Genomic DNA, 9,664 nt, shown 5'->3' with positions numbered 1-9,664 from the left:
CGCAACGTAATATAATCAGCGAAACAAATGCGTGCGTTGTGTAGTCTTATTATAATTAACAATCAAATTCAACCATTTATCTTGACAAGTTTTTTTATTTTTATTTTTTTCCAAACAATTTAAATTCTAGATATTGATTATACTATGATAAATTGTTCACCTATTTATTATTTTATTTTGTAAGTCAAAGTTGCATATGAATATTTACAGAAAACTTTGTTATAAATTTACCTTGTGCACCTATGCTAATGTAAATTTTAACTGAAAATATTTAATAATAAAAATTATAACAATTGAATATTAATAAATTTTTCGTTGAGACGATTCCAACAAATATCCACATGACTATATATATTCTAATGTATAAATCACAAACATTAGTAAGAGTGATTTAGATTATTTGTGTTAAAAGTCAAAACATTTCATTTACTTAAACATAGATGGAGTATGTTTTTATATTAATTTTAGGGTAAATTTTCATACTAATATAAACAAGATATAATAATGGCCAAATAAATGCAATAAATATTATATAATGAAATTAAGAAGAATGTCATCAAATTTTCATACTAATATAAACAAGATATAATAATGGCCAAATATAATGCAATAAATATTATATAATGAAATTAATATAAGGATGTTTATAAAAGGTGTAAAAATTAAAAGGAAAAAAATATATCTTGGAAACATAGTACTAGCTTATCCTTGTGTTGATGAAAGTAGAGGAAAGTGGAAATTCATTTGGGTTAAAGAAGGAAAAAAAAAAAAAAACTGCTAAGAGGTCTCGAACCCTTGACCTTGAAAACAAATATGACTCTCCTTACAACCCTCTACCACTGAAGCAATGCTGAAGATAGTTAACATAAGTACAGATTGCAATATTTATATAATTTTAATGAGCGCTTTTTTCATAAAAATAGTTTTTTTTTGGGAGGGGTAGCACGTGCCCCCCCAGGCGTCAACGTGGATCCGCCACTGTTAGTATTATGCCTAGGATCTTGCTATTATTATGCTTTAATATTAACATGAACATGATTATGATTATAATTGTTATAATTTATGATGATTATGAATATTATTATTATTATGATTATTATAATTTATTATTATCGTTATTATTATTATTATGTTGCTTGATATTTATTATTATTGCTTGATCACGCCTTTTATGCATGTTTAAAGGGAATTTTATACTTGTAATCACGATTAATAAGATATTTAATAATCTTGTTAGGGTTGATGTGATTATAATTTCAAGTGATCGCCAATAATAGTTTATTTGTGCATTAAATTCAACCAACATAGATAAACAGGTTTAGGGTTAATCCTATTGATTGCATGTTAATAAAAAAGCGCACATGAATACGATCTGAATAAAGTAGAGGCCTATTATTAGGGCAGGTTCAATCTCTTTTAGGTTGGATTTGTACCTTCATCCCCGAACCCTTATTTGGTTCTAGACCTTATGGAGTTGACGATCTCTTGGATCGTTAAGGGGTGTAACCTTCATCCTGTGAACGATTTACAAGTTCCTAAAACTTGTTGGCGACTCTTTCGCTCCATCTTTTTCCCTTTTGGACGCCACCGTACTTTAGTGTATGATCACAGTGGGGTTCAAGCTAGTGGGATTAAAGCTTGAAATATTCCCCACAGTTTTTGGCGACTCCACTGGGGAGGATTTCTATTTTAATTCCTGAATTTGTTTCGGCAATGATTTAGAGTGAGTGGATGAGACTCGAAACGTTCTAAGTATTTCATGTGCGTAATTTTGATTAACATTATTGTCATATGCATAAAAAAGATCTCATTGGAAAGACCATCCGTAATGAGTTAAAAACATAGGATTTTACACGTAGGAAATTTGAGAAATATCTTTCACAACTAGGACTGAAATAACACCGCGCGAAACTGGAAAATTTTATCGAGCACAGAAAGCTGCTGAGGCATGTGGGAAGTAGCGTCAGGGGACAGAGCTTGGCGCCAGCATTTTAGTCGTATCGCCAGACGCCAATATTGGCGCCAGGCGCTACAGTTAAAAGCTGGCGCCAGTCTCTGTTTGCTGGAGCCAACTTCCCCAATACCGAGCCAGAAATATGCGTTCTAATTTCGATCGGTTTTTCGTATTGTTTGCTCGATCCTACTTCCTGATCGTAATTTTTCTCACTTTTCTGAAACCCATATGTGTTCTACATATGGACATATGAACGCTCCGTGCAACAAAGGGTACATCCGAGATGTTGAATTCACCAAACCATGGAAGCGAGTTTTTTCTAAAAAACTCACGGTGTCCCATCCACTCGCGCCAACCCTTCACGGTTAGGCTTCCGTGCGGTGCATCCGGACAATTAACCATGGACCCTCTATTGACTAAACCATATCCCGAACTTTAAAGAACTAGAGCCATGGTTAGGTTACAAACTCATTGCATCATATTGTGCCTACTTGACTAATTGTGCATTATTTGTTGTGCATATATTCTATGTTTCTTGATATGTCCATTTTATATAGTGTTTTACCCCCGTCCCTTGGTCGTTATTAGTAGTGTTTTTGGCTCTTTTGGGCCACTTTTATTACTAATTTGTGTGTTCTAGTGTTTTCGTAGTTTTAGTTGTATTTTACAGGAAATTTCACTCTTGGAGCATTTTCCCGGGCTTTATGAATCAACTACGGAAGCTAGAAGGACACGACCACTTTTGGAGCCCAGGATCGGTGAGAGCCGGTGATTAAGGGCTCGGTAATTGGGATCCCGAGGCATTTGGACCAAGTATTCGAGACACGAGAGGAAATTCGGATTGGGTCGAGAAATCTAGCCAATCGAAGTCCAAGCCTCAAGGGGAGCAAAGACCCGATCGGGCAACCTCTAGCCCGATCGGGCGCGGTAAACCATAGTGCTGTGCATGCTAAGGGGCGCCCGATCGTGCGAGCATCTAGCACGATCGGGCGATGCTGCTTGGGAAGAACGCGAAGAAAAAGGCGCGCCCGATCGGGCGGCCCTTTGCCCGATCGGGCGCGCGTTTTTAGAAGACTTGATTAAGTTAGTTTTAATTCTTGTTTTAGAAAACGTTTAAATATGATTTTGTACGGAATTATTAGATTATCTTCTTTCTTAGACTTTCTCTCTCTACTTAGGATATTTTCTCTCTCTTAACTCTTCTCTCAACTCTTGTTCTTGATTATTTCCATTAATACAGATTAGTTTTGTAACGATTTCTCTTCTCTTAATCTTATTTCCTTCCATCATGACTTATTTTATTGCTTCGATTTGTTTAGTTTTTAATATGTGTGAGTAGTTCTATTTCTAGGGTTTATGGGGATCCATAATTAATATGAAGGGGTAATTTGTTGTCTTTAATTATCAATGCTAGATTAATTTCCTATTGATTGATTTAATGCTCTGTGACTAGATTTGCGCTGATCTTTTATGCATGAGTTTGACAATATTGATTCAAGATTCGAGAGATGAGAATTGATGTTTAGGTCTAGTTTCAATAGGCAGATTAATTTATACTTCCTCCGTTCTGTTAATATTGCAACAAGGAGGAAATTACGCATCTCGAAACACCTTTTATATGCTAAATATCTATAATTGTGTAAGAGTAAAAATTATAAAAAGTTGATATTGTGAAAGTATTTTATGAGACGAATCCAACAAGATCCCACCTGACTATATTTTGCTTAACGTATAACTTATTTTATATGGTCAAACAAGAGTGAAGAATAGTGCAAAAAGACCATTGTTGCAATATTAATAGAATGGAGGAAGTAAATGGTTAAGTCGAGATTGGAGAGATGAGATTTAATATCGGTAGATTAATTGTGTGATTGTAATACGTAGGGAAAGCCCTTTACAATTTGGTTAATTGATGCATTGATGATTGACTATTATTGATTATTGGTATTGCATGATAATTTCTTATTGAATTATTTTAACGTTTTACAATTGCGGCTTGTAAAAGTATAGCAATATTGAATTGATGAATCGAGCAGACGTTAATTTGATATTAAAGGCTATTTTCAATAAGAACTTAAATCTAGTAAATTGCGAGAGCCTGTTAGATCTATGTTAATTAATAAATTGCGAGAGCCTGTTAATCATGTTATTTATGCAATGTCACTGATTGATTACTATGTTTTACCCTGGAGTATTATTTATTGGTGAACCTATCCCTAGATCCTTTCATATATTGTTTCTTTCCTATTCTTGATCTTCGTAGTTTAGTTTATTATTCACATATAAATATTGGTTACTTAGATAATTTAGATTATAATAATTAATTAGGAGTAAAAAGACTTGTTTCCCTGTGGATTCGACCCTACTTCCCTATCTACATTAGTTAGAGAATTTAGGTATTACTTTTGATTAGGGGATACGACTTTACCTTGTCATTTCTCTTAACCGTTTGTTTGACTTGTGTTGAGACTAAATAAATTAATGACTTAAAGAACTTTGCCTAATTAATTTATTAATTAATTAATTCGAGTCAATAAAGTCTAATATTTTAATCGAAATTGACCTAGTATGACTTTAGGCATACCCCAATTGACTAATAACACCGAAAACAGTCCCAGATCGAAGCTCCAATATTGGCGCCAAGAGCTGAGCTGTAGCGCCACACCATGAAGTGTAGCGCCTGATGACAGCTCTGTCGTCTGGCGCCAAGCTCCACGGTGCGACGCCAGTCCTGTTGTCTGGCCGACAGTTCAGATTGTTGGTCGAGTCATCACCTAGAGTCTAATTAACCAGTTTGCTAATTAAGTCGGTTAATTTTCGCTGTCAATAACACTTTGTTAAGTCATTAATTGAGTCTAGTCACATAGTCTAGCCACATGGTCATGACACGAGTCTTAACATGTCACCTACACTCACTAGTCTTAGCATACACTTTGTGTATACTCTTTTCACACCATGACCATATCTTAGGTTTATGCATGAGTCGGTCTTTTCCGTCATTTGAGTTGGGGGTACATTCTATTCCTAATTCTTCATATCCCTCCACCTCCATCATCTTTTTCTTTTTTCACATTCTATTCCAATCTTTCTTCACTTCCTCCATATATTGCATGTTGAATGAAGTTTGAGTCAAATAATTAACAATAAATATCCCCAAATTCCTTTTCCACAGTACTTGGTCGAGGAGAGAAGGGTGATTAATCAAGGACAACCTCTTTATTCAAGTCTCACTTTTTGATAAACCGATTCGTCAAAAGAGGAAGGCTAAGAAGATAATGGCAACTCAAGAGGAAGTTAATGAACTTAGGAGTCAATTGACTAATGTGACTGAGACACTAAAGCTACTCACACTCAAGATCGATGATCCCGTGAAACAACAACAAATGGACCTCATGCAAGAGAGTCTAAGCAAGCTATCTAGTGACTATAAATTTCAGGGCATGAGTTCACAAGGGTTCTCGCTGGACAAGGAACTTCTTCTGCATAAGTTCAACGCCACTGTCATCCCTAAATTCAAGGCAACAAATAACCCTTATTTCCATCTAAGAGCTTTTGAAACCATTATGAACATTAAGGGTATCGATAAGAAGGTTTTCCCCTCTCTGTTCCCACTATCTCTTGAAACCGTTTGCCAACAATGGTTCTTCTCCCTTGACAAGGAGAAAACCTCTACCTGGGAATCGATAGTAAACGCTTTCGTTGATAGGTACAAGTGCAATATCCAAGTTGAAACCGACCATAGACAACTTGAGATGCTAAGACAAAAAGAGGATGAAGGCTTTACTTCTTTCTTTAATAAGTGGAGGGAATTTTCCTCCAAGATGATTGAGGTCCCCACCAAAAAGGAGTCTGTGAGGATGTTTGTCAAGAATCTCCAAGAAAAGTATTCAAAGCACTTAAAATATCAACACAACTTGAATACTTTCAAGGCCGTTTATGACATCGGAATTGAAATCGAAGACGACCTCGCAAAGCAAAAAGCTACTAACAATAGTAACCACGGTGGCTGGAAAGGAAAGAAGAACGATAATCCTTCTTCTTCCGAAAACGCCACTCTAGTAATAATGTTAGTACCTTTGATCTCAGTGAAGTTTTAGCCATAGATAACCAAGGATCTAAGAAGCAACTAAGGAAAGACTTCACCCCCATTGGGATGAGCTACAATATTGCCTTCGATCGACTCCATGCCAAAGGACTCATTACTCCCATTGGACCTATTAAAGATCCCGCACCTGAAAAGATCCCGAACACTGCAAGTACCATCAAGGTAGGGGTCATGCTACTGAGAGCTGTTGGAAGCTAAAGGAGGCTATCCAACATTTGATTGATAATAACAAGCTTCTCATACCTCCAGTTAACAAGAAGAGCGAGTGATGATAAAGGAAACAACACAAGACAAGAGGCGAGCTTCAACGACAAGATTTCGTGACCTCTTTTTTCTATTTCTTTCTTATTTACCCTTTCCCCAATAAGTCTAGCATAGGCACCTTTTTATTCTCCTTAGATTTATTTTGTAGGATCATTATTTATTTTCCTTTAATAAAATGAGCATTTATTTCCTTATATGATCATTTCATTGCATTGCATTAAAAAAAAAATGATGTCGAATTAAGAACAAGGTATACCAATGATTTAAGGCACCCCTTGTAGCCACATCATATCTCATTTCACTTTTCAAATATGCAATCCTTTCTTCATAAACCACTTTGAGCCTCGTCTAACTATAAACCCTTCTTTTTTCAACCTACATTTACCTAACCTTGGGATGGGATGGTGTGCAACTTATGCAATTTCAAAAGGCTTGAGTGAATTCAGAAAATTAAATAGCAAAAATAAGCAAAAGCAAAAAAAATAAATAAAAGTGTACAAAAGGGCAAGTGTTCCAATGTCTTTGATATGAAAATATCTTTGACATGAACACGTCTCAGATTGCGTCTCTTATCGAGTGCTCGGTACCGTGCCTGAGAAACATGAATGCCAAGTGAGTGATAGACTGCATGATCGGGATTGCCCACGCTTATAAAAAAGATAAAAGAGAGCTATAAAAAAAAGAGTAGAAACTCAAGCATGAAAATATAAAGATTCAAAAGCAAGGTTGCACACCTTGGGGGCTTATCTAGGGTCTTGAGCCTTTATCCCCTTCTTCTATAACCTTTATCCTAACCACGTTACAACCCTTAAAAGACCTTTTTTGAGATATACACACTTGTGCGAGGTTCGGCTAGAGCTACGTTCGGCCTGATTCCTAAAGGATACGTAGGCAACCTCACATCGAGGTGCGGCCGTAATAAAAATGCATTCACATTCACACACTTTCACCATGATCATATCAAGGGATCCCCTGTTCTCATCCCTATTCATTTAGAGCTAGACTTGGGGGCTTGATCCTTACATCATTAGTTTACCTAGCCTAAGAGTCACTATTATTCGACTCTTCTAAAAAATAATATCTTTCCACACACTTAACTCTTGTGGCCTAACTTTAGTGTCACTATTACTCACCGCACAGAAACCAAATATACTTCCCTTAGGAACCCTTTTGTCATGGAATCTTAACATAAAGCATGCCTTGTCACATCGTTCATCACTCATCAATCATTAATCATCGTTGCATCACGAAGTATGAAGTACTTACCCTCCGTGCCTAAGTTACCCAAATACTTTCATCATGGAGTCAACAATTGAGATAGCCTAGGATGGATTAATCCTTGCACCTTGAGAGATAGTATCAAACAACATTTGACTAAGCTCGTTCAACATGCACCTTCAAAACTTCGATTCTTTTTCGCGTCTTTCTTTTTGGGGAGAAAGTCGGTACCCTCCACAAAAATGACGGAAATTTTTTGCTTTTTTGCATTTTCGAGTCGCATAATCAACACTATGCACACACGGGTCATGAGTCACACGTGTCATTTCACTACGAGTCGAGTCAACCTCGAGTCAATCACAGTGAATCAAGTTTATACCTTGAGTCATGTCAAGTCAATGAGTCAAGCAACGCTAAACCTTAGGTCAACCCTAAGATAATTAAAAATATTAGCAAAGTTCTATAGTCAAAATAAATACAGGTGTGTAGACACCTAAAAATGTCTCCCCAAAACCAAACCCGATGATGAACAACCTTTCACCGCCACTATTGGTCGGGTTCAGTATTTAATCCCGAGAGTGCATAAAAAACCTATTTGATTAAATTCATATTTTTGAACAGTCCATGGATTAGTCTTGAAGAAAGCATAGTTTTGATTTCAGACCAAACTTATTATTTAATTTTAGCCCAAACCTTTTTATTTTATTGTTTTATTATTAGCCCAAACCTTTTATTTATTTTATTTAATTATTTTCTAATTTTAGCCCAAATAATAATAAATCAGAAAAGGCCCGAAATTATCAATCGACACTTAAAATGCCGAATGAAATTAGGGTTAAAAATGTATTTAGACGGAAAAGCGGGCTGGGAATTCCCGCGCAACGGCAGTTACCCACCGTGTCACGGGAATCATTCCCGTCTGACGGTGGGATTTCCCGTGACACGGGAAATCTTCCGTGACACGGGAAATTCCGTGGCTTTTCCGCGTAAACCCTTAACGCGTTTTCTTCCCCGTTTACTGAAAATTTTCCGCGTCACACCAAAAATGCACCGTGTCACGGGAAAGCTTCCCGTCTGACGGTGGGACTTCCCGTGTCACGATACAGATTGCCGTGTCGCGGGATACTTTGTTAGGGTTTTTATCATTTTAGGGTTCTGTGTCACCTCATTTTTGATGTACGGGGCATCAATTAACTCTCTAGTTTATTTTTCTCTCCTCTATGCTTTAGCCTAAACACTAGCCTACCTTTCTTATTTCAAAATTCCTTCTTCAAGTACTCAAAGGAGTTCATACTTTACTCGTGGTTCTGTCCTTAAGCCAAGGCGTGAAAGGTAGAACTGTTTGAGGGTTTGGCCCCAAATCAACTCTAATTAATTTAATTTAATTTAATTATTATTTAATTATTATTTCCTTGAAGTTACTAACTCGTTTATTATTTTGTAGTTGCAAACAAACAGAATCAAAGTAAGAATTATGTTCCTTTTATTTCTATTATTTTTCTAACGATTTTTCATTGTTGGAATTATTGTTAAATTGCTTCCAATATTAATGTTTATTCTATTATTATTATGATCAACATATTGCATGTTAAAGGGAATATGTAATTGAAATCACGCCTAATAAGATAATTTGGACAACCGGTTTAGGATCCTTTTTAATCTTATTGTTTAATCAAGTGATCACAATATTTTAGAATAATGTGTGCATTAATATTCAACCAATTTAACTAAATAATAGTTTGGAGCGAATTGAATATTTTGTTTGTGTGCCTTTGAGATCACGGGAATGCTTTTCACTATAACAATCGAGTAGAGGCCAATACGGGCGAATGTGACTCAATGACTCACTTCGTACCATCATCCCCGATCCTCCTTTCGTGGTTCCGAACCATATGGAGTTAGTAATCTCACGGGTCAATCGTTGTTGCCTATCGTTGTCCCTTTATCGTGGTTTCCTTTTATGATCCGTGAACGGTTTACAAGTTCCTTAAAAACTTGTTGGCGGCTCCCTACTTTCCTTGTCCCTAATCGTGTCCCTTACCGTATATGTCAATTCCCACTTCTTATGAGTGCCAAGCATATTCACACATGCTTTTAACGTAGGCGCACTTCGAGCGACGCCT

The sequence above is a fragment of the Chenopodium quinoa genome, unplaced genomic scaffold (assembly GCF_001683475.1).
Source record: "Chenopodium quinoa cultivar QQ74 unplaced genomic scaffold, ASM168347v1, whole genome shotgun sequence".
NCBI classification, from domain to species: domain Eukaryota; kingdom Viridiplantae; phylum Streptophyta; class Magnoliopsida; order Caryophyllales; family Amaranthaceae; genus Chenopodium; species Chenopodium quinoa.
The sequence above is the reverse complement of the archived record's forward strand: the minus strand, read 5'-3'. Positions refer to the sequence as shown.